At 40.2% G+C, this 19,143-nt stretch overlaps 1 protein-coding gene across 6 annotated transcripts in view; it reads right to left on the bottom strand.

The window, feature by feature from the left end:
- PIEZO2 (piezo type mechanosensitive ion channel component 2) overlaps positions 1–19,143 on the bottom strand; it is a 432,615-nt gene that overhangs the window by 200,676 nt on the left and 212,796 nt on the right. The gene's annotated exons all lie outside the window — the stretch shown is intronic.

The following is a 19,143-nucleotide window of genomic DNA, read 5'->3' as shown; positions in this document are numbered from 1 at the left end:
ACTGATGAGTTACATCACTCACCAGTTTCTTCTTCATTAGGAAAATGGTCCCACTCTCTGTTGCCCCCTTAAGCCGCGTACACACGATCGGTCCATCCGATGAGAATGGTCTGATGGACCGTTTTCATCGGTTAACCGATAAAGCTGACTGATGGTCCATCGCGCCTACACACCACCGGTTAAAAAAACGATCTTGTCAGAACGCGGTGACGTAAAACACAATGATGTGCTGAAAAAAACGAAGTTCAATGCTTCCAAGCATGCATCGACTTGATTCTGAGCATGCGTGGATTTTTAACCGATGGTTGTGCCTACTAACGATCGGTTTTGACCTATCGGTTAGGAATCCATCGGTTAAATTTAAAGCAAGTTGGCTTTTTTTTTAACCGATGGTTAAATAACCTATGGGGCCCACACACGATCGGTTTAGACCGATGAAAACGGTCCATCAGACCGTTGTCCTCTGTTTAACCTATCGTGTGTACGAGGCCTTACACTCCTACCTCCTAATTGATTGCCCTACTTTATAAATGATATATGGGAAGGGAGGCATTATTTTGTTGGCTTTGTACTGGCCACATCACCTGGCTAAACCGGTATCATTATGTGCTTGTAAAACTGGGCATACATGAGTGAGTATCTGTGTAAGTGAGTGAAGAATCCACAAGACATGTAGAATACGGCATTGATTGCATACATTTATTTCATACTTTTAGGATGAGCTTGCTCTTAGAATCCTTACAGATAGCAGTAGAAATGATCAGGAATAAAATAATTGAGAATAAAGATGCTTTGGAACATCTTGTGGGTAACGTTGTGGCCAAAGTATTTTCAGCTGAAGGAAGATATTTTACTGTAATCAGATGTACCTAAATACGGTGCAGCCTAGAAGCCAAAGTGTTGCAGAATAACTTTTCTGTAATTGTTGCTTCCTGTTTATATCAGCCACTGTGGTTACCTAAAACATACAAGCATAAAAGACCATGGCTGGGTACCTTAATAAACCCAGACCATAAACACTAATATAAACAAGGCTGGATTAATGTTATGTGACAAACAAAATAGTTGTAGCTTTAGTCACAGCTAAATGGTGCAGTAATTCACCAAATTCGACTAATGTTCTCTTTCACTGGCTAACACAGGAAAGCATTCATAAAAGCAGAATAAAGGAAAACCAGAGTATAATGCAGACTTTACTGGTCGTAATTACAGCTTTCTCTGTAACTACTGCTCCTGCCAGCTTTGCAATGCCACCATTAACATGTTTGATTACGGTTTATGAGGATTAGATATGACATATAAGTACACACAAGAGACAAATAAAGGATTCATGCCCACATATTTTACATTAATATTACTATGATTCTTAAAAAGACCCTATCATCTTGCTCAGAATCTATGTAGAACCTACTCCCGACCACCTGAACCTACACTTCCAAGTGGCTGTTACTGCAAAATGCTCCATGCTACAATGCTTGAGCTTAAAGTCCCACACACACAGGCTGAATGCCGAGCGTCATTGCCGGTTCAATAAAAAAACGGTCAACATTCAGCCTGTATGTGTGTCAACAGGAGCCGACAGAAGCTGGCTATTTGGCTGGCTTCTGTTGGACATGCATGCTAGAGAACCAGCAGCCGACTGACTCCCGATTAGTGCTCTCAGCCAATGTCAGAACACAAAAGCTCAGCAGGAGAGATCGCTGTACTAATGTTGGATCGTTAGCACAGCGACTTTGCCTGGAGCTGACAGTTTTATTTCCTTCAACCCTCTGGGTTGAACAGAAACAAAGCATAGTGTGTACCAGGCTTAATACCAAGCACTCAGCCCAAGCATTGTCATCTGATGAAGGGGCAGAGAAAAGAGCAAATAGAGAGTGCTGGAGAGGCATGTATAAAGTGGTCAGGAGTGGGCTTTACACAGGCCCTGTAAATTTGCCCTAAATATTCACATAACTATTTTCCACAATTGTCTGTAAAAAATCATATGAGACAGAAGTTGGGTAGGACTTAGCTAAATGCACGCAAGCATAGACTGCATTCAAGAATTTGTAAGCTCGACTTTTTAAGCTGCAATCGTGAAATCATTGTTTAAGGTACCTAGCACTGAAGATTTTCAATTAAACAAAACCAGGGTACATTCCTTGTTCTTGCAGTGCAGACTGCAGACAGGCTTAAAGTAATCTGGGTAATAATTACACTAGTTTCGGCCATTGATAATATACCCCAAAGCACTGGTAAATATAAGGTAGAGGTTATACTTCTTGTTGTCCTTGGGTATGGTAAAATAACAAATGTGTTTTTTTCTTTAAATATAGACATTCTTAAGGATTAAAACCATCTGTAATTTAGCAAATATTAACACAGGATCATACCTGCTGTATATGTTTGTACTATAGAAATTAATGTAGATATTAAAGCGGAGTTCCACCCTTAAAACAAACTTTTTATTAACAGCTTGCCTTTAATGTAAAAAATAAATAAATATAAAAAAAATGTTTTTTTACCTCACTTTGTATATGGCTGTTACTAGGCCTCCTATGAAATGATGACACTCATTTCCCAGGAGTCTCTGGGCATTACTGTGCCTAAAAATCCCAGCATGCACCTCTCTAGGGAAATCAAGGAAGACCAGGAACTGGGCTTCTCATGCCCACAGCTAACATGGAAACGGCCACAAGATCGCTGAGAAGATATTAGGTAAGTGTTTACACTGTTTTATGTACCGATCGTGTTTTTTTGATAATTGTACAAGAATATTTAATGTATTGTATTGTGGATTGCAAAAAAAAAAAAACTATGCCCGGAATCCCACTTTAAGTACACCGATTTAGCGTTCAAGTTACTACTATGATTTTGCTTGTAAACTCTTTTTTCTGTAAATGTGATGAGTAAACTTTCTGTGCACAATCGATTATTATCATACAGTGGCACCAATGTTCAATGTACTCTAGTCAGAACAGATTCATTTATCCATTAACATCCTCTCCCACAGTGCTTGTGTAATACAAATTTCCTAAAGTGTTGTTTACAGCGTTTAATCAGGGAGACATAATCCATTTTTATTCCTTAAATCATTCCCATTAGATTACCATGCTTAAATGTTTACTTCACATAGACGACAGTTAATGCCCATTTGGACCTTTGCTTCTACTGCGGAGACAAAATCACATTTGCTTTTCAGAATTGTTATAAGCCAGCACGAAGCGTTTCATAGATACTTAAAATTCAACAAGGTTGGTCCGTAGCATGATAAAGTCCATTTACAATGTGCAGATTAAAGACTTTTTATAAAGTAGAAGTTAAAGAGTCTTTAAATAAAAGAACAAAAATGTAATTGCAGCTTACCAGTTCTTAGATTTGGGGGGGGGGTGGACAAATTCATAAAAAAGTAAAAGAACCATAGGTGGGGTGTAGAGGAGCGATCATGATATGGAAAGGGGTGAAGATCTGCTTTAAAGTCAGGATCTCTTGTGCCCCGTACACACCAGCGATTTTCCCGTTGGGAAAAAACTGATGTTTTTTTTTTACGGATTTCCTCTCAAGCCTGCCTTGCATACACACGGTCACACAAAAGTTCGGTGAACTTTTGACTGCCAAGAATGTGGTGACGGTGACGTAAAAGACTACGATGAGCCGAAATTAAGTTCTATGCTTCTGAGCAAGCGTCGATTTGTTTCCGAGCATGCGTTTTTTTTGCGCGTTGGAAAAACATACAAACGGTTTTCCCGCTAGGATTTTTTCCTGACGTGAAAAAAGAGATCCTGCTCTCTTTTTTATCCGGCAGTTTTCCTAAGGGAAAAAGTCTGATGGAGCATACACATGGTCGGGATTCCAGACGAAAAGCTCTTATCTGAGTTTTTCCAATGGGAAAAATGGTCGTGTGTATGGGGCATAAGAGTCTGGATTAGCTAAGTGACGTCAGGTGACAATGGGCTTTAACCCACCCTGACATTGGGCTTTAACCCATTGGGCTTTAACTCAGCTGAATATGGGTCACAAGAGTGCAGAATGAAGTGGTCTCAAGAGTGAGAAAGGCAGAATGGCGGTCTGACTTTGTGAATAAGACAGGCCGCCGTTCTGTGAGAGGGAAATGTGCTGATCCTGTGTTACTTCTAAGCAGGAACACGTTTTTTTTAATTCCCCCAGTCAACGCACATTCCCCACAGTTAGTAATCACTCCCAGGGAACATATTTAACCCTTTTATCGCGCCTGATGTTAACCCCTACCCTGCCAGTGTCATTAATACATATTTTTCAGGACTGATCACTTTATTAGTGTCACTGGTCTCCAAAAAGTGTCAAAAGTGTCAGTTAGGTGTCCGAAGGTGCAGGCTGTTTGGGCGGCATCTTAGGGCTTTAAGAAGAACAAAATTAAAAACAGTCAGCGAAATACTCGAGATAGCTACAATCGGTAGACTGTTATGATTTGGTGATGTGGGGCTGCATTTGCCGGAGAAGAAAATTACACGAACGACCGAGACGGCAAACTTTGAACTGTGACTTTGCGGGGGTCAACTGTATTTCTGTTCTGGTAACAACCCAACATTTTGGGTTTAATATCACTTGTATTCCTAGTGGCATTAGTGATCAGGACAATTAGAGACAGCAAATCATGAACACAGACAGCAATAAATACCTAACAATGGTTCTAACCCCTTACTACTCTATTCAAAGCTAAAAAAAAGTACAGAAAAAAGCCCAAAAAAACTCCCGTGATTGAGAAATGGTTATGCGGTAGATCGGAAGGAATGGTACCAGGCAGTCTTTACTAATCAAACCACACCAGCTGTGCTGCCACTCATAACAGGTCAGGAGAAACCCAGAAAAAAACTCTAAAAAGGAAAACAAACAGAGGGTGCACCACATCCGGTATATATATTAATGTATAAATGATAAAAATTCATACTCGTAAATGATTATTGAGTCAAGCATTTAATGTACAGTCCATCAATTAAATCATCCAGCAAGATCAGCTGGCCAGTTACATTAGTGGGATGTGTAGTTCAAAAGCCACTGACGCGTTTCAAGGGTGTCCCACTCTTCTTCAGAGCTAAATTTGCCGGTAGATGGTCTTTATAGGGTAACTGGGATTAACAAATTGGCCCATGTGATTAAAGGCCCTCCCTTTTGTGGGAGGGCTAATGCAATTGCTTGTTTGTATACACACATATACACAAAAGGGACATATATTCTTAGTAGCAATATGAAACCTCCTACATTTTTGTATACATGTATAAACACACACAGCAAGTATCCAGTTCATATAAGAGTAGGAATATATGTCCCTTTTGTGCATATGTGCCTGGCCAGCTGATCTTGCTGGATGATGCAATTAATGGACTGTACATTATATGCTTAACTCAATACTTGTTTGTGATTAAGAATCGTAATTCTTTATATATTAAAGTGATTAAAAGTAATGCACAAGGCTGGTGCGTCCTCTGTTTGTTTTCCTTTTTTTTAAGTTTGGCCTTAAGTTATGCTTTAACTGAGGGGTGGCTATGAAGCAAAGCAGACCGTTCTTTTTTAAGAAAGATTGATAATCAATGCACCATCTTACTGTGAGGACTATAAAATAAAGTAGGACGTCACAATTTCCTCCATGCACAGACTCACACAATTCTTTTTTATTATTTATTTAGGAATGTGGCACCTTGCTATTTAGGATTCCAAAGTTATTTCAGGGAAACTACATACAATCACTATGGAAAAGGGATAGTAAGGAAACCCTACTGTAATCACTTAGTCAAACTAGTCCATAAACTGTTCTGCTCTGTTTGTCTTTATATATACTCTAGACACACAGTTTATGAAAATCCTAATATTAGTATAAATGTTTAGATCTGTGGGAGCAAAGGTGGGCATAAAAGTCAAAAAATGACAGAGAGCAGAGCATGCCACTTAAAATCTTGTCAATTTATTATTTTCACTATGGGCTTTACAAGGGAAGAGTATTTGAAGCCTTGATTTAATTAAGGATAAATTATAGTATTTGATGAGGAAAGCATATATAGGTCAGGAAGGCTATATATATATAAAAATGTCCTGCATATGACAAACACTGTGCTATGCAAAACCTAGGGGGTGCTAGAAGTAGAAAAGGCTGGCAAAGTATGTAATGCAAAGCTTCTGTTTCCTTTCTATAGCTAAATATAACTGCACAGCTAAAATACTAAACGAGGATAAAGAATGGTGCTGTGCAAGCAATAGAACAGACTCATTGTAATGAACCAGAAGCTCTATTCACTGTGTGCAGCAACTAGTGCTCTGTCCTCACAGATGCTTTATATGCCAGTGTCTTCCACTTGGGAAAGCTTGCTATACGTTGTTAGATTTTCATACATAAATTCCTGTCAGTACATTCAATAATGCCATCAGAGACTTGACAATTGTTGCTTGAAAGTACTTCAAATTTGTGTTTGCTTTTAACATTTTGGAATCAATGGGAATTCCCAAATAAAAACAACATTCACTGTATTGTTCATTCGAGAAAAATTTCCACCCTCCTTGTTTTTTTTTCATCACTATACGATCATCATTTTGACACCATTACCTATGTGAAGATCAAATAAATGTTCTGAAAAGGAAAAATTTCTAACAAAATTCTACTATTGTATGGCCAAACTATTGCTTGATATCCTAATTACAAGGTAATCTTCTGTTTTTTTTGTTTGTTATTACTGTGATTGCCACCTGTCTTGACCCATTGGCTTATTAATTTTGCCTGAGCACCATCTCTCTTGGTCTCTATAACTTTATAGACACATTTTTTGTCTTGTGACTTAGCCTGGCCATACACTATACCGGGGCTCAAAATCTCAAGTCCTGAGCTACTAGCCAGGCCTCAAAGGTTACTCGCCACCAGTTGCCCTGCCCTGCCCCTAATTCCGCCCCTAAACACACCCTCATAAATTATCTCATGAAGTTGCACTTAAATGTTTTATGCAGAATTAAGTTATAAAAATAAATATTAACAACAACTTTATCCATGTCCACCATTGCTGCCTGTGTCCGCCAGTGCAGCCTGTGTCTGTCAGTTCAGCCTGTGTCCCCCCCCCAGAACAGCCTATGTCCCCCCCCCATTGCAGCCCGTGTCTCCCCCCCAGTGCAACCTGTGTCTCCCATGCAGCCTGTGTCCCCCAATCAGCCTACCTGTGATGGGGAAGAGAGAGGAGAGCTGCTGCCGCCTGGTTGATTAGAGCGCCGGGGAACATAACAGCTTTCATTTCAATAGCTCTGTGTTCCCCACCGTGCGCCGTCATATACAGCCCCTCCCCCTTGTCCGGGCACTTTTATAGACAGATCACCCGGCCAATCCTGAGATGGGTGATCTGCCTATCAAAGTTCCCTGGACAAGGGGGAGAGGCTGTATATGACGACGTGCAGAGGGGAACACACAGCTATTGAAATGAAAGCTGTTATGTTCCCCATCACTCTAATCAGCCAGGTGGTGGTGGCGGCTCTCCTCTCTCTCCCCCTACGATCACTGGGAAAACAGCGCCCATACCATCCAGACTTGCCGACGGTGTTTGCCCCCTGCTCCCAGGCAGCCCCACACTCTCCAGCCCTCGAAAAATCCACTTGCAAAACGCGAGCAGGCGAATGGATTTTTGAGGGCTGCACTATACAATTTTCTTATTCAATTTCCTGTAGATTATGCTTCAACTATGTAGTTCAAGAGCCTGCCTGATTGCAATACAATTGAAAGGGTTTAGGTTTGACCTTCTATTATATGGTTTTAATAAATCTAAAGGAAAGTTGAACAAGAAAATTGTATAGTGTATGGCCAACCCATGCCTGCCATTAATTATATAAATAGATTGATTTACTAAAGGCTGTTCACTTTGCAAGGGAATGTTCCCCTAGCTTATTGAATGTTGTAAAATTTCACTTTGCAAAGATTACCCACTTGTGTGCTAGGGGAAAAAAATAATAATTTTGCTTGCACATTATTAAATGATGGAAGTTAACATGGTTTAACCTCATTCACTAAGCTTATCCTGTTCCTTCAAATTTTCTCATCACTGACCAAAATCTATATTTGCTTTGACCCCACTAACCATTTGAAAATCAAACGTTCTAAAAGCAAACATTTTAAAAGGAAATTCTACCAGTGAATGGCCAGCTTAAAGTGGAAGTAAACCCTCCTATCGTTTTTGGCCAAGGAAGCTGCCATGATGCTGCACATGTGATCAGTTATGACCCCAGCCATTGGATGGTTTGACAGCACATCCAATGTAACAGTTACATTCCTGGCACGTGCTGCAAATGCAACTGTTCAATCGATGGGTTTACTTCCACTTTAAGTGGACTAGGTAAGTTAATGGTCACTTCCACCTAAAACTTCTCATCTAGTCAAGCTGCACGATTCTGGATAAAATGAGAATCACATATTTTTTGCTTGGAATAAAGATCACGATTTTCTCACCATTCTGAAGGACTTTTTTATTTGAAAGATTTACAACCCCTAAACATTAGGTTATTAAAAAAATATGGCAATAAATTAGGACATAATACTCTTTGCTTCAATCAAATTTAAAGAAATGTAATGAAAAATAATGCATTGTTTTTAGTACTGTACTTTAGTACTCGCCGATACCAATTACTGATACCTAACACAACTTTTTTGTTCGCACTTCAGGTGTCAGCAATAGCACAAAGCATTGAAAAGTTATTTTTGTAAGTGAAATAATGATTATTTTTTTAATCCTGAGCTTTTTTTGATGTGAAAGTTGTAAATATATGTTAAAGGTGTTAAAATATTAATGACCAAAGCAAACGAAAAAAAAGTTTTTATTTGTAATAGTTTTTAAAATAGAAGTAAATACAAAAAAAAATCAGTAGGAAAACAATAATTAAATGGAGAAGGAGAATAAGGAGTTAATAAGGCTAAATTGAGTAAATTAAGTGTTATTTTTTTTACTTGACAAGGTTGCTTTTTAACTGACTTAATTTGCAGATCGAAGTTCATCCCTTTGAACTGTAAATGAACAGAAAGATACAATGGGGGTTACTTACGAAAGGCAAATCCACTTTGCACTACAAGTGCAAAGTGCACTTGAAATTGCACTGAAAGTGCACTTGGAAGTGGAGTCACTGTAAATATGAGGGATAGATCTGAAATGAGGGGAAGCTCTACTGATTTTATTATCCAATCATGTGCAAGCTAAAAAAAAACTTTTTATGTTCCTTGCATGTCTCCCTCGGATCTACAGCGACTGCACTTCCAAGTGCAATTTCAAGTGCACTTTGTACTCGTAGTTTGCACTTGTAGTGCAAAGTGGATTTGCCTTTCGTAATTGACCCCAATGTTTCTTTTTATCGCTCTTTCAGCACTGAGCAATGTTGTTGATAAACATTGCCGGCTGCTTTTTTTTTCTGACAGCAGTCAGCAGGGAACTGCTCTGCACTTGTTACATAAATCGTGGAAATGCTGGATTAAGATTGAGTGGGGAGTTGAATCGAGATCACAATCTTTTATTAGTCACAATTATATTTAATATCGCTTTGAGGTACATTGTATTATGTTAATCATGACCAGCACTGGCCAGCAATAAATTTGGATCCACATTTACTTTTATTGTAACATACTAATTAAAGAAGGAATTATTTTAAAAATTCTAGGAGAATATCTGTCAGATTTTACTTGTCTGCACTCCACTACTCCAGAGATCAAATTCGATCTGCTGCTGGTAAACCAAGGGGTTGATTTACTAAAACTGGAGAGTTAAAAATCTGGTGCAGCTCTGCATTGTGGACAATTGTATGCACAGAGAACATTGTAAATATTCCCTATTCCTATAAAAGGGGCAGTCACAGTACAGAATTTCTAAAAAAACTTGGACACAGTACTGTAAGCTAAAGTGAATCTAAATCCAGGAATAAAAATGTGATATAGTGCTGATCTTGCCAATAATACACTTCCTGTCCTATGATGAAATGGCTCACTCACTGTACTGTACATATAGAGGAACAGCACCCTAGGACGGGAAGTACACAGGACTGGACAGCACTAGCTTTTTGTATCATCTGACATTTTTCTGCACTTATCAGTTATACCAAAATGTTCCAGTGGTATAATTAACAGACCAAAATTAAGCAAACAAGAGAAATCCATAGATTTGCATACACTTCTCAAATACAAGTCTCATTTAATTAAGAGTCACAAAGTGCTAAAATAACCTTTACCACAAAATGGTATCATGTGCTAAAAATTCAGTGCATGACAGACTTGTTTTCTATCACATTTAACATGTTTTCCATATAATATAATAATAAGCTAATCACACACCAGCTTCGCTAACTGCAATTTTTTTCCAACTAATGTTTCTGAATGTTTCTGAATTTTAATTAAATATATGTGTCTAATTTTGTTGGACAACTCTACTTTCAGAACTGCTGGTGCCAGTCTTGGATACTGGCATAAGTCAAACTATGAGAAATTGCACACCTAATGGACTCATAAACAAACAATGCAGATATATACCAATGATTGTTATATTGTGTCTTGAAATTATGGGTATACAGCTCTGAAGGACCTTAATAAAGCCTCAAGTTCCCCACAGAAATAGCAATTACAGCATCCAACTACCTAATGAGAATTCTTTAGATAGACAGGTGGTCCATAAGGATGCATGCTTCTATAGAGCTGTTTATGTAGTCTCCTTTGTTCATTTGGCCAGTAGGTACCTGCACTGGTCAATGAGCCTATGAGCGTCTCCACAACAGGCTATAATGGGGGTAGTCAGCTAATGATCATCTTATGTCTATAGAGACCAGATAACTCTATTCCTTTTATGGATCCCCAAAAGCACTGACCGTAATTGCTGATTAAGCATTATGCATAACTTTTTGCATCTCGAAGATCATCAGGATAATGGCGCCTTTGTTACAATAATTCCCTACATGACGGAAATGATGTCTAAAAATATCAATGCAATCAGAAAGTAAAACAAAACAGGTAGTATGCGGTTCACATTTTGTAATTATTTATATAAAACAAATCGCCAGCAACTTAAATTGTCAGCATAGAAGACAGATGACTCTGTCACCTTAGCTGTCCAAACTATTTTCCAGGAATATTGCTCTTACACACTTAACAAAACTGGCACAAGGACTCAAAATAAGAAGTGAAAATTCTCTCAGTTCCTGCCAGATGTCTAAATCAATACTAGAACAGGAAATTAGATGTTATATTTTTCCTTGTGTTTTTTTTTACTTTATGCAAACAATGCATTACATGTGACCATGTGTTACACATCTAAAATAATTCTGTAAGTTTCAAAGCATAACCAACATCCCATAGAAAATGACATACAAGACAAGTGTGCATTCAATGACACACAATTGGAGCAGTTTGATACTAAAATGGTAAAATATTAAAAACCTTTTCTGTAATGTTAACCTCCCTGGCGGTATGATTCTTTCAGAAAAAAGGTGCTGAAAGCGGTACCATTATTTGCAAGGAAATTTGGCGTTTTATACTGTAGGCCTGTCATTTTTAGGAATAACTCACTTAAATCTGACCAAACAAAAGTCTTGTAGGCATCCAGGGTATGACATTTTTTTTTAAAACAAAATTATAAATTATAATATAATAAATAATTATAAATAATTATAACAAATAATAATATAATTATAATAAAAATTATTCAATAATGTAATCAACTCAAAATCACTGAAATTTGCTCAGTTGCAGAATTGTGGCTGTCATTACTTTTATTTTTTTATGACGGATTTCCCCACAAATCGCTATCGCACAATTCTGCAAGTGATTATAATTTATTATCGCTGTTTTCTAGCTGCTCTAAAACCATTTTTGACATAAAAAGACACTTTTGGTTTCTATGGACAATCTACAGTTTGCAGGGAGAAAGAACAGTTTTTATTATATAAAAGTACATGTAGTGCACTGGGCAGACCACTAGGGACAAGGGGGGTGTGTATTTTTTACATACAGTACTGTAATCTATAAGATTACAGTATACTGTGTGTATTGTGTTTGTTTACGTTTTTGAATTTGGCGCCGTTCTCCGCTCCCGTGCGTCGTAACGTCGCAGGGAACGGAGATCGGCGGCACAGGAGGACGCTGTGTGAATCGAGCGAGCACCCGCTCGCTCACACAGCGCGGTGGCATCGCTGGATCCAGGGACAAGGTAAGTAAACACTGTCTGTGGATGCTGCGAGGCAAGCCCGAGTCTGACTCGGGGTTACCGATCGCAGCACAGAAATATAACCCAGAGTCAGACTCGGGAACACCGCCAGGAGGGTTAAAGTGATACTAAAGGTTACAATTTTTTTTTTTTAAATAACAAACATGATGCACTTACCTCCACTGTGCAGCTCGTTTTGCACAGAGTGGCCCCGAACACCGTCTTCTGGGGTCCCTCTGCGGCTCTCTCGGCTCCTCCCCGCATCAGATTATTCCCTCTGGGAAGCACTCTCTCCCAAGGGAGTTACCTTGCAGGCGCAGTGCTCCCGAGTCCAGCATTTGGGTCCATAGACATGAATGCAGGACTCAGCTCCGCCCCCCGCGTCATTGAATTTGATTGACAGCAGTGGGTGCCAAGGGCTGCGCTGCTATCAAATCATCCAATGAAGAGCCGAGAAGCCCGGGCAAAGATCCAGCTTGTTCTCAACGCAGGACTTTTGAGGGCTTAGGTAAGTAAAACGGGGGGCTGGTAATTATCAGATGTTTTTTCACCATAATGCTTCTTCAGTTATTTGGAAATGAAGTTGATTAGATAAGTAGAAAATGTCTTAGGGTCCATTCATACCATTAAGTTGCTATTACCGCAACACACTTTAATGCATGCGGTGCACTGTGGAACTATTCATTTTTAATGGAATCCAATGCGCTTCCAATGCACTTGTGTTGAAGCACACCACTATGGATGTCAGCACATTTTGGGGCACTGCATTGCACCAGTGTTAATTGTGGCAGCAAATTTCGATTTAGTTTTAGTCTTATGCCATGTACACACAATCGGAAATTCTGACAAGAAAAGTCCAATGTGAGCTTTTGGACAGAAATTCCGGCCGTGTGTATGCTCCATCGGACTTTTGCTGTCAGAATTTCCACCAACAAAAGATTGAGAGCAGGTTCTCTATTTTTCCAACGGAAAAAGTTCCTATTAGAAAATCCGCTCGTCTGTATGCAATTTTAGTTTTAGTCCCATTTTAGCCTTTTGACTAAAATGCCAATTTAGATTTCATCATATTTTAGTCATCTCAATCGTTTTAGTTGTATTTTTGCAGACTAAAATAGTATTTATTTAGTCAACTAAAATGTTTTAGTCTACGAAATTAACACTGCTTTGCACAAAATGGTTCATGTCTGTTTCTTTAGCATTCCGCTTCAATTGAATGGGCTGCCCTAATGTAATGTGATTAGATAATGTGAATCATACGAACACAAAGCACCAAAGACATAAAGATGTGAATGGGTCTGTGAACATTACAGAACTAGTATCACTTGTGTACGAAAGTACAGAAGTATTGTCAGTGCAGTTCCCCTGACTTCCACAGGGTGTTCCTTCCTGACAGAGTGGAGCAACCTATTAGTATACCCCGCCTTGAGTTGCTCAGCAGCCAGGCCCTGTCAGTTAAGGGACATACTGGAGGGTATACTGGAGGTCAGCCCACAGAAATAGCCTGCAGCCAGGAGTAATGTTGCCCAAAGTGAGATATGGATGTTTCCCCTTCGGGGGGCAAAGCCTAGGAAATTCTTGCTTAGTGGTAGATAAGGCACATAGCATGCCACCATAGTACCCACATGGATGCACAATGTATAAAAATATGCTTATGTTTAGAAAAGCATTCTGTAAGCACTGAGGGCTAGACAATGACTTTATTTCTGCTACTACTGGGGTTGTCTACAGGAATGTGCTTGTGTCTTCGGGAGCTGTAATGGGGTCTATTGGGAGACAGCCTGGAGTGTGTACTGAACAGTAGGAATTAAAGTATAACTTAAGGCAAACCTTTTTTTTTTTGTTTTGGATAGAGTGCAGAGGGATTAGACTGCTTGTCAGTTTTTTTTGCCATATGTGCCCCGGTTAGGGAGATTCACCCTCTCTATTTGTTCTGTTTACAATTATCATTGAAAGTGAAAATAAAAGCAAATCTCACATTTTGGGTTGTCTCCAGAAAATAATACAGGGGACATTATTCAATAGGGACAGTATGTATGGTAATCTGGGGTTCTCCAAGGAATTCCCTTAATTTTCAGGAATTTTCTCTCCCTTCCTGTTTGGCTATGGGAAAGGTAGTAAAGGGAAATCTCCGCAATGGGACACAGATGGCGAACAAATATCTGGCATGGGTTTTATTCCTCCAAAATGAAAAAAAAAATATGTTTTGCCTATAGTTTAACTTTAATTACTTCATAGACTTGGCCAGGTGTTTCCACAAGAGTGTACTTGAGGGGGCAAGGTGACAGTGTGCCGCCCTGTAAAAAAGTAACCTTGGGCAGTCCCGTACCAGGAATGCTTCCTGTGTCCAGGCAACAATGGGTTAGAATGCAAAAAGGCTTCCCTTCTACAAAATATATAGGTATAAGCAAATACTAATCACTACCTTTAAAATGATTGAATTGGATTGCATACGTTATACATGATTATGTAAAAAGAACCTGACCTGTCAAAAATTATGCTGTAAATATCTGATTTAAAAAACAGTGCCTGAAAATATCTGATTTATTGTTCATATTGATCTTTGTCGCGTACACACGATCGAAATTTCCTGATGAAAAAAGTCGGATGGACTTGTTTCATCGGAAATTCCGATCGTGTGAGGGCCCTATCGGACTTTTTTCCATCGGAGTAAAAAAATAGAACATGTTTTATATTCTTCCGATGGGAAATTCCAATCGTCTGTATGCATGCTCATAATCAAGTCGACACATGCTCAGAAGCATTGAACTTAATTTTTCTCGGCTGGTTGTAGTGTTTTACGTCACCGCTTTTTGGACGGTTGGAATTTAGTCTGACAATGTGTATGCAAGACAGCTTGAACAGAATTCTGATGAAAAAAATCATCGGATTTTAGACCATCGGATACTCCGATCGTGTGTACGCGGCATCACAGTTTGCTTCAAAGTTAACATTCTCTGGCTCAAATTTTCCACGTAGCTGGTTACACTATGGAGACAGTCCTATACAAGTCCATGAAAGATCACAATACAGGAGTATCCGAAATTTCCTTATGGGGGTAGTGCGAGTCATTCAAAAGACGTGTAAACATGTTGTGTTTTTTACTATGTAAGTTTAAATCCTAGTAAAAGAAAGTTAAATGATAAAACCACATCCCACAATTCATCAAAGAAAATGAGCAATTCTAACCAATTTAGTGATTGATGACTCCAAAATAAAAGGTTTTCAATTTTGGGGGCAAATATTCAATAACATGTCTGGAATGTGGCAAATAAATGTATGCAGACTAGAAACATGGCTTCACGAGAGGTTCTAACATACCTTTATGTAAATATCTGTTTTATTTTACTGATTGAGTGTGACATTTTTATTGGTCGTTTGGCAGGCTGACATGTTTTACCTCAAAACTCTACTGCCTTACAGAATAGCACCAAGCCTACAAACAGTCTGATACAGAGCATGAATTCAAAGCTCTAGACGAGTGCAACTCAGCTGTCTAAACCTATTAGTATACACGTTTAAAGAAAGAATGTGGCGTGCACTTGTTTGACTTTGCATGCTCTACATCACTTTCACTGTACTGTAACTGAGAGCGCAACATCCGTTTTTTAATAGGACCCCAGCTCTCTCCAATACTGGTAAAGAAACCCATGGCATAGTTCTTAGCAATACAAATGTGCAAATGTAATAATTTCGTAACCTCAATAATTTATTTAAGGACTTTTTTGGTGATCCTATTAATATTCTGTTCAAGTTTACTGTAGTTTGATTTGATGCCTTTAGAAGAAGCATAGCCGTTACAAGACTGAAAACCAGCAAAAATGTACTAAAAAATAATTTACAAACACAGTCAATGTGTATGTACAGGACACATTTCATATTTGGGAAAACATTTCACACAGAAGAGGGAGGCTATAAAAAAAACGTGACATCTCAGCAGGGCTGGCCCCAGCATAAGGCAGCTTGGGCAGCTGCCTTAGGGCGCCAGGATGGGGGGGGGCGCCAAACACAGGCGTCCCTTAACAAGTTCTTATGCTGGTGTCGCCCACGCTCGCAGCTTTACCTAGCAACCTCCATCCACTTCTCTCTCTGCAGCCCATGCAATGAAGAGAAATATCCTCCGACTCCCATCTGGGTGGCAGCAGGCAGAAGCACTAGCCAGCACAATCGTCGAGAGGGGGAAGGAGCTGAGTGAGACCAGGGGGAGGGGTGCAGCATCAGGCATCACACAGTAGGAACACGGCTCAGCCAAGGCTCCAGTACAGAGACAATAACCGCTGAGGGGGAGGAGCTGAGTGACACCAGGGGAGGGGCACAGCATCAGAAATCGCACAATAGGATCCCGACTTAGCTACGGCTCCAATACAGGGACAATCACAACTGAGGGGGGAAGAGCTGAGTGACACCAGGAGAGGAGGGGTCAGCAGGAATGGCATAGAAAGCCTCAGGTACGGGTGCTTTATTTATGTACAGGACAGCCTGCAATAGGTGGGAAAAGCTGTGCAGGCTTAGTGGATGGTGAAGAAAGTATGGTGCTGTGTTGTGTCCCCCGACAGTCCACTCCATGGACATTGTGCCTGGGAAGGAAGAAGCTGCCCATTAACTTAAGAGCAGCTGGCTACAGTGTCTGTGCCAGTCTCACTGAGCCCAGCCAGCCACTTCTCCCCTTTTAACTCCCCTGCTTGGAGAAGAGAAAGAAGGATCTGTTCCATGTCTGCCTCGCCCATACTTCTATCCCCAGCATGCAGCCAGTATGAGAAAGGGGATGTGGGAGGGAGACTTAAAGTGACAGCAGCTTCAGCTGCATCTGACTGCATGATTGATGCCCCTGTGTGAGTCATTAGTTAGCAGCCTCAGGGTGAGTGAGAGCTGAACTGTCTCTACCTCCCTTTCTTCTTTCCCATCTGTCTCCCTCCCTAACTCTGTTCTTCCAGGAGCTTCACAGACTTGGGAGGTGTATTTCCTGTCCAGGTAGCCTAGGCTCACCCCTATTAGGACTAGGAATTTACAGGCTGCTTTCACTTCTAAACTCAGATCAGCCCAGGGGGTGGAGAGTTCTGGTGTAATTGCTTGAGATCTGTTGTTCAGGGGATCATTATGGAAGTTTGGTGAAAGATGACAGCTCTGCAGTTGTGTTGTGACAATGACACCAGCATTGGATAGGTGTACAAACAGAATACATGCAGTATGTGAGCTGTGTTTTTGTCTCCTGTAGAAGTATGACTTCCTTGCTGTATGTTGGGATCAGTCCTGGTAGCTGTATCTGTACTTTATACTTCTGCATGCTTGTATGCTGTGCAGTGTGTTGAGCCCCCTGTTCATTGTCTTTTGTTGCGTGGCATATACAGTATATGAGACATTCACAATTTATTCGGGCACTCATCAGCATACATTATTTTGTGGAATTTCATGATTGATGGAAACCTGTTGGACCTTCTCTGCTCATTTAGCACCACAAGCTATAGCCAGCAAAGCTGGATGAAAGGGCCGGAATCTCATCCAATATGATCCATTTATTTAAAAAAAATAATTATAGCTGCTATAGCAAATTGAATCAATTATTCTCCACAGAAGATAAATGAATGCTTTATAAAGATGTTTGTTTGGTTATGAAGGCTCTAGGCCACAGGTGTCAAACACAAGGCCCACGGGCCGAATCCAGCCCTCCAAGCCATTTCATGTGGCCCTTGCACCTCTCCTGCAGCTGCAGGAGAGCTCCAGCCCTCCTCCAGACCCTTAAGCCTTGTACACACAACCGAGAATCTCGTCAGGAAAAACCCATCTTTTTGCCTGACGAGATTCTTGGCAAGAAACTCTTGCTGCCGGAGTGTACAGACTTTCGTTTCAAAAGAACCGCGGTTCTCTTGAAAGGAAAGAATGCAGTGACGTCATCGCGTACGACGAGCAGGGCCGCTGTTAGAAATCATGGGGCCCCGTACAGCCTACCTGATGGGGCCCCCCCCCAACCCCGCCTCAAAAAAGTGATATTTTAAGTGATATTTATCTTTGTCCAGGCTAATCACATTCCTTCTAACAAATGAGAGTGCTGCAGCTGACTTTAAGGATTCAATTTTCCTTAAGCCAGCACATCTATTATGCCTTTAAATCAGCTGAGGCATGCACTCCAAAAAATTATTTAAATCTGTATGACCCAATTCACACTAGCATTGCTCTCTGAAGAGTGATCTGCATGCGGATTGCTCTTCTGACAGAATTTGGCTGGTGGTGAACAGGCACTGTATCACCTCCTCAGCAGGAAACATGGTGGGTGGTTACAGTAGTTGCTTTGCGGATGCAGCATATGTACTTTGCCAACCACTACCTTTCCAGCATGAGGGCCCTTTCACACAGTGCTGCTCCAATTAGCCAGGGATCAGTGAGTGGATTCTCTGCAGAATTGGAGCTAAATGGGACAGATGTGTTCTGATTTCCAGGTCTGTTCAGTTTGCATCTGCATACAATGCACAGCCGACAGGGGAGGACTTGTGATGTCTCTATGGGTGGTCAAATGGAACTTTGTACTTGTGTCCACTCACAACAGGCAATGTGGAAGGAAGATTGACCACACTCCCAGCATCAGAAAAAAAAATTGCTTTTATATCCACATAGAAAAGCATCACAAACCCACAATACAGAGAGATAGCAGCATTTTTTTTTTAAAATCTATGTACATCTGGATTCCATCCTATATAGAGCTTTCATACAGATCATACAGATCCACATGAAAAAATGGCAGGCAGACCTAATTGCAAGGTTTGGGTGAAAGCTTCTTTAAGAAGGGGTGGTTGGTGGGTGGTTAAAAAATGCAGCTTAGCTGCATGTTTTTACCCCCCCCCCTTCCATCCAAACAAGTAGCAAGTGTAAAGTAGCATCTAATGCTTATGATTATCATCATTATGATGATCACAGAACTTTAGATCCTCTATTGCTCTGCCACAGTGCCACATGGCTATTGAGTGTTGACTTTGTTATGGCTCTATTGTGTGACAGTCTG

This window comes from Rana temporaria, chromosome 5 (assembly GCF_905171775.1).
Source record: "Rana temporaria chromosome 5, aRanTem1.1, whole genome shotgun sequence".
Taxonomy (NCBI): domain Eukaryota; kingdom Metazoa; phylum Chordata; class Amphibia; order Anura; family Ranidae; genus Rana; species Rana temporaria.
The sequence above is the reverse complement of the archived record's forward strand: the minus strand, read 5'-3'. Positions and strand labels throughout refer to the sequence as shown.